Consider the following 6,053-nt stretch of genomic DNA (forward strand, 5'->3'; position numbering starts at 1 on the left):
ATGCCATCCAGCCATTTCATCCTCTGTTATCCCCTTCTGCTTCTGCTTTCAATCTTGCCCAGCATCAGGGTCTTTTCAAATGAGTCAGTTCGTCCCATCAGATGGCCAAAGTATTGGAGTTTCAGCTTCAGCATCAGTCCTTCCAATGAATATTCAGGACTGATTTCCTTTAGGATGGACTGGTTGGATATCCTTCCCGTCTAAGGGATTCTCAAGAGTCTTCTCCAACACCATAGTCCAGAAGCATCAATTCTTCTGCACTCAGCTTTCTTCGCAGTCCAACTCTCACATCCATACATGACTACTGGAAAAACCATAGCTTTGACTAGATGGACCTTTGTTGGCAAAGTAATGTCTCTGCTTTTTAATATGTTGCCTAGGTTGGTCATAACTTTTCTTTCAAGGAGCAAGCGTCTTTTAATTTCATGGCTGTAGTCACCATCTGCAGTGATTTTGGAGCCCCCCAAAATAAAGTCTGTCACTGTTTCCATTGTTGACCCATCTATTTCCCATGAAGTGATGGGAGCAGATGCCATGATCTTAGTTTTCTGAATGTTGAGTTTTAAGCCAACTCTTTCACTCTCCTCTTTCACTTTCATCAAGAGGCTCTTTAGTTTCTTCTTTGCTTTCTGCCATAAGTGTGGTGTCATCTGCATATCTGAGGTTATTGATATTTCTCTTGGCAATCTTGATTCCAGCTTGTGCTTCATCTAGTCCAGCATTTCTCATGATGTACTCTGCACTTAAGTTAAATAAGCAGGGTGACAATATACAGCCTTTACGTACTCCTTTCCCGATTTGGAACCAGTCTGTTGTTCCCGTTGTTCCAGGACACTCTGGACCTCTTGAAACATATGAAGTTTAAGATTCCAGGCCTCTCACTTGTATGGATCCCTTCCAAGTCCTGTTCTTTTCTCATTCAATTACTTCCAAACTTGTACTTATAATTGTGCATCCTATTTTCTCAAAGAAAGCCTTCCACATTCTATAAGCTTCAGGTTCTATAAAGCCTGGATGTGTCACTGGGAATCATGGTCTCAGGGTTCTCCTAAGAGACCCAGGGACTCATGTGCTGTAGGAGGTTCTTCTGTTTAAAAAGGCAAAGATCCCCATCTCCGGGGCTTTCCAAGGCACTCCTAGTACTTTGTGTATGAGGCATCCATGCCATATGTTCTGGTGGAAGGCAGGGAGGTCTAAGTTCTGACTTGCTTCCTGTTCTGTCTGAAGCCTGCAGTCTCTACTGTGGAACTTGAGGTAGAGGACAGCCAGGAACCCATGAGGTCAGGGAAGGGCTGCTTCCTGCTGGTTGTTCCCCCTATGCCACATGACTCCTGCATCCAGCCTTGGTGCAAACTCAGGCCAGTCTCCTGGAAGGAGTTGGAACATGGTTTCTTCCTCCAGGACAGTGGACTCCTGGCCTAGGCCTCAACCTGGCAGTACTGCCATTTGACTATAATTCCTAAATCTGGCTTGTAAGAGTCATGTTTTGCAAAATGGAAGAGTTACCCTGCCTGGTTGGGACTTGTGAACTCTGGGCCTAGGACTCAGGAGGTTCCTTGGATCTGCTCTCGTTTTGGATCATTTCATAGCCCTTGATAACAAGGCAGATGTGAAAGCCAGAGATGGCCAATGATGCTTTAAAAATGGGCAGGGGCACTTTTAGATGCAGATAGTGGATGAAAGCTTCCCCATAGGATTTCTCTTTCTCAATTCCTAACAAAATAAAATAAAGTAGATAAAAATCACAGGGGAAATTTACTGTCAGCAAATACAATGAACTTCAAATTTCGCATCCAAAGAAACAGCCAGAAGATTTTGAAGTGGCAAGAAGCAGCACAGCACATCTCTGCTCTCTACCCTGTCCTCAATGCCCAGAGATTGACAAAACCTTGAACATTCTCCCCAGTTCTCTTGACTCTGAAAAGAAACAGATATGAGTCATGCTCTCATAGTCTTCCTTTCCTGAATGAGTAGTGTTGCAGAGCGTACTGGGGAGAAATAGGGGAAGCTTGGAGCAAGATCCATGGTGCTGACTCAGCAAATGGAAATAAAGACTCTAGAAACAACACTCCAACTTGAGAAACTGATCCAAAGCCTGAGTTATTCTTTCTTGGAAAAGGTATATGGTGTCCCCCTATTCATCCTCATTCAGGTGAGATGAGCCTTGTGCTGGACATTAATCAGAACCTCAGGATAGGAACACGCATAGCTATTTCAACAAACACCACACCCTGCTTTGGCTGAGTGCCTCTCTTCCCCCTGCGACCATTCAGACGACCAGAAAGTGTACAGGCTAAATCCCCAGCCTATTGCTTAGGTCAGAGGGAAAACCAGACTGGTCTCAAACCTGGGGAGATGGTCAGTAAATGCCCTTCTCTTGCCATCATGTTATAGCAGCATAAAGAAGGTCTGGACAGAGCCAGCAAATCTAGATGAAAAGAAATGGATGCAAACACATAGTAGAAAATGATAGATGATAAACAGAGGGAAAACAGTGCCAAAAAAACATAAGGGCTCCTCTCCTCCTCCCCAAAGGAAATTTCTTACAATGGCTTCATATATAAAGCAACTTAATAAGAATATGAACTTAATAAATTGGAGGCTCAAAGACGGGATGATAAAAATAAGAGGACTGGTGGAAAGGAAACAAAATGAGGACAAAACAGCATCATTATAGAACAAATAGATACATAAGAACTAACAAGAAAGAGAACTGACCCCACAGAAGTTCAAATTACTGAATTGGGGTAACTAAACATAGTAACTCTTGCCTGGAAAATCCCATGGACAGAGGAGCCTGGTAGGCTGCAGTCCATGGGGTCACTAAGAGTCGGACACAACTGAGCGACTTCCCTTTCACTTTTCACTTTCGTGCACTGGAGAAGGAAATGGCAACCCACTCCAATGTTCTTGCCTGGAGAATCCCAGGGACGGGGGTGCCTGGTGGGCTGCCGTCTATGGGGTCGCACAGAGTCGGACACGACTGAAGCGACTTAGCAGCAAACATAGTAAACATATTTAAGAAGTTAGAATGAATAGAAATGGAATACGGACAAAGATGATCCAATATAAGAATTAATTGATATCCCCGAAGAAGAGAAACCAAAAATAGAGCTAAAAAAGAATGTTTAATGCAGAAAAAGCAAAACTAAAACTGCTGGTTGAAAGACATTATATTCCAGAAAAGCTTTATTCAGAATGGTTAATACTAAAGCATGTTTTAGTTAAGTTACTGAACTGGAAAAAATAAAGGATGAAGAGTGACTGCTTTAGACACACAAGCAGGAAAAAAAAAAGTCACCCACAAGGGGGAAAATTCAGGCTGGCCTCAGACTTATTCCCTCCAAAAAAGGAACAAAACCTACCACATTCTAGGGGAAAAAAAAGGTGAGACCTAAGAATATTTTGTCCAGCCAGGATATGGTTCCAGTGTAAAAGCAACAGACAGACATGCTTAAACATCCAAAACCCTTCTTGAGAGAACAACTTAACAATGAAATCCAGTCCATTAAGATATGAATTGAAATAAAGATCTTGTAAATGGAGAATCTTTGATATTAGTTGAAGGACCAGTCACTGGTCCTGAATTTATTTAAATCTAGAATGTATACTAAGTAACTAGAACAGAATATGATTATCATAAACTTGGACAATGTAACAATAATATGTAACAAAAGTCAGGATGCAGGGTCAAGAGCTGTGGAAAGATGGAAAGAATCATGAGCGCCAATATACACACAGAAGCATGTAATTAAAATGCATAATTAAAAAAGAACTGACTCCAGCCTCTTAATGTTTTTCACAGTTTTTACTCTAACCTCAGAGGTATATTTTAGGAAGTAATCTCTCTTGTGGTGAAGAAGCATTATTTGAAGCTCAACTTTTCCTTCAGTTTCACTTCTTTAAATTAAACTTCTGTTATATTTGAATAAAATTAAATTTAATTATTAAAATGGCATCTCTATTATTGTCCAGTTCTTACAAGATATCTCTATGATATTTTCTCCTGTCTGTAACTAGGCATAGTGGGCTTTCTGGAATGATATAATATTAAGGTCATTTCTGTGGTTGATTCTGAAAGGTGTATATAGCTGATTATTTTCTTGTCATTTTTTTAATTTTAATTTTTCAATAAATAAACAAATTAAAAATTAAAGAATTAGAAAAAAATTTCAAGCATCTTACTCAACACATTCAGAAACAGATTTAGCAGAGATTGCTACTATCTCCCAAAGTCTACTCTCCTAACATTTCATGGAATTTTTAGCTTGTCACATGATGGCCAAAATAAAGACCCCATTTCCCAGTAGTGGCCAATAGGATATAAACAGACATACCATGTGGCAGTTTCTGGAATCATCTGGGAGTGTTTGCTCATTTTTCTTTATTACCTTCATTCCCTCCTGCTGTCTGGAATGCTGCCTTCACCACATTGGACAGTGAGGTCCAGGCTTTTCAAAGCAAAGCAACGTAGGAGGTATGGACAGAATGTCACATCACCAAGACTGCCTATCTGGATAATGTGAGAAAGAAATGTCTACCTTATTAAAACAAGTAAACCTTATCCTAACTGAGCCACAGACCTACACACACAAATAGAAATTTAGTCTTGATACTGTTTGCATTGTACATCAGTGACGATGGAACAGTAGGTTTGGCACACACATAAACAAATCACTGAGGATCTAAATGCAAAAAAAGTTAATGTTTTATTAGAAGATACAAAGAGAATTTCTTTATGCATTTGAGATAGGGAAGGACTTTTTTTAAAAGGGGGTTTCCCTTGTGGCTCAGCTGGTAAAGAATCTGCCTTAAAGGAGATTTTATGGTGAAAACCATAAAGGAAATAACAGGTAAATTTTACAACATTAACATTTTAAACCTTTGTATGACAAAAAAATTATAAACAAAATTAAAAGACAAGCAACTATGAGGACTGTCAAGTTCAACTTCAGTGTGTTGCTGTGTATGTGGGGTAGGGGCATAGGGATGGTCGATTAAGTTTGAGGAGGGCTGCACAGGGACAATGCATATTACCTTATCAAAAGCTCTGAGGACTTGTACAGAAACATTTTCCTGTATGGAACTAAGCCTTCCACACATACAGTTGTTTAACTATGGGACCACTGTGTGTATATGTGTGTGTAACAGCTATGAAGTTCTCCAGGGTTTCTAAGAAACACTAGGAAATGCTGCCCTGGTGGCTCAGCTGGAAAACAATTTGCCCGCAATGCAGGAGACCTGGGTTTGATCCCTGGGTTGGGAAGATCCCCTGGAGAAGGAAACAGCAGCCCACTCCAGTATTCTGGCCTGGAGAATTCCATGGACTGTATAGTCCATGGGGTCGCAAAGAGTCAGACACGACTGAGCGACTTTTACTATCACCATCAGGAAATGCTGCCTTGAGAAACAGCACTTTGCCTCATGTGAGAAATGATTGCTATATTCAGCTTTGTGTCTTCACAGATAACTCTCCCTCCTTTAGTAGTTCTGACCAGCAGCAGCATTGAAGGAGGATGGGGGAAAGAAGAAGAAGGAGAATGTGATGGAGGGAGTAAAGAAGAGGAGGAGGGGAGAGGAGGAGAAGGAGCAGAGAATGAAGAAGAAGAGGGGAAGGAAGGAGAAGAGGAACAAGAAGGAGATGGAGAAGAGGAAGAAAGAAAAAGAAATTTGAGGTTTGGGGAGTAGATGTAAATTTTCCTAGTAGAGCCGAGCAAACATATCCCAAGAGAAGGAAGTCAGCTGTTATCTGGGCTCTTCCTTCTTACATCCAGCAGCTAGGGCTGCTAGAAGTAGATCATTTTGAAATATGCCCCACTGGGGGGTGGGGGGGAAGAACCATTTTAGAAATAATTTAGGGCAGGTCTCAGAGAGTTGTGATGCAGAAAATGGTAGTTGGGACAGATTTCTTGCCAGTTACAGTGGAGAAAAAGGAAATAACAGATCTGATCTAGGATGATCAATTCAGCACTTAGTGACTCCTCCCCCTCCCCCACCCTCTATGGGTTCTGACATTAGGGCATCTGTCATCTTGACAGGAAGATTTTATTATG

Source organism: Giraffa tippelskirchi, chromosome 6, assembly GCF_054371585.1.
Source record: "Giraffa tippelskirchi isolate mGirTip1 chromosome 6, T2T-mGirTip1v1.2.pri, whole genome shotgun sequence".
Lineage (NCBI taxonomy): Eukaryota > Metazoa > Chordata > Mammalia > Artiodactyla > Giraffidae > Giraffa > Giraffa tippelskirchi.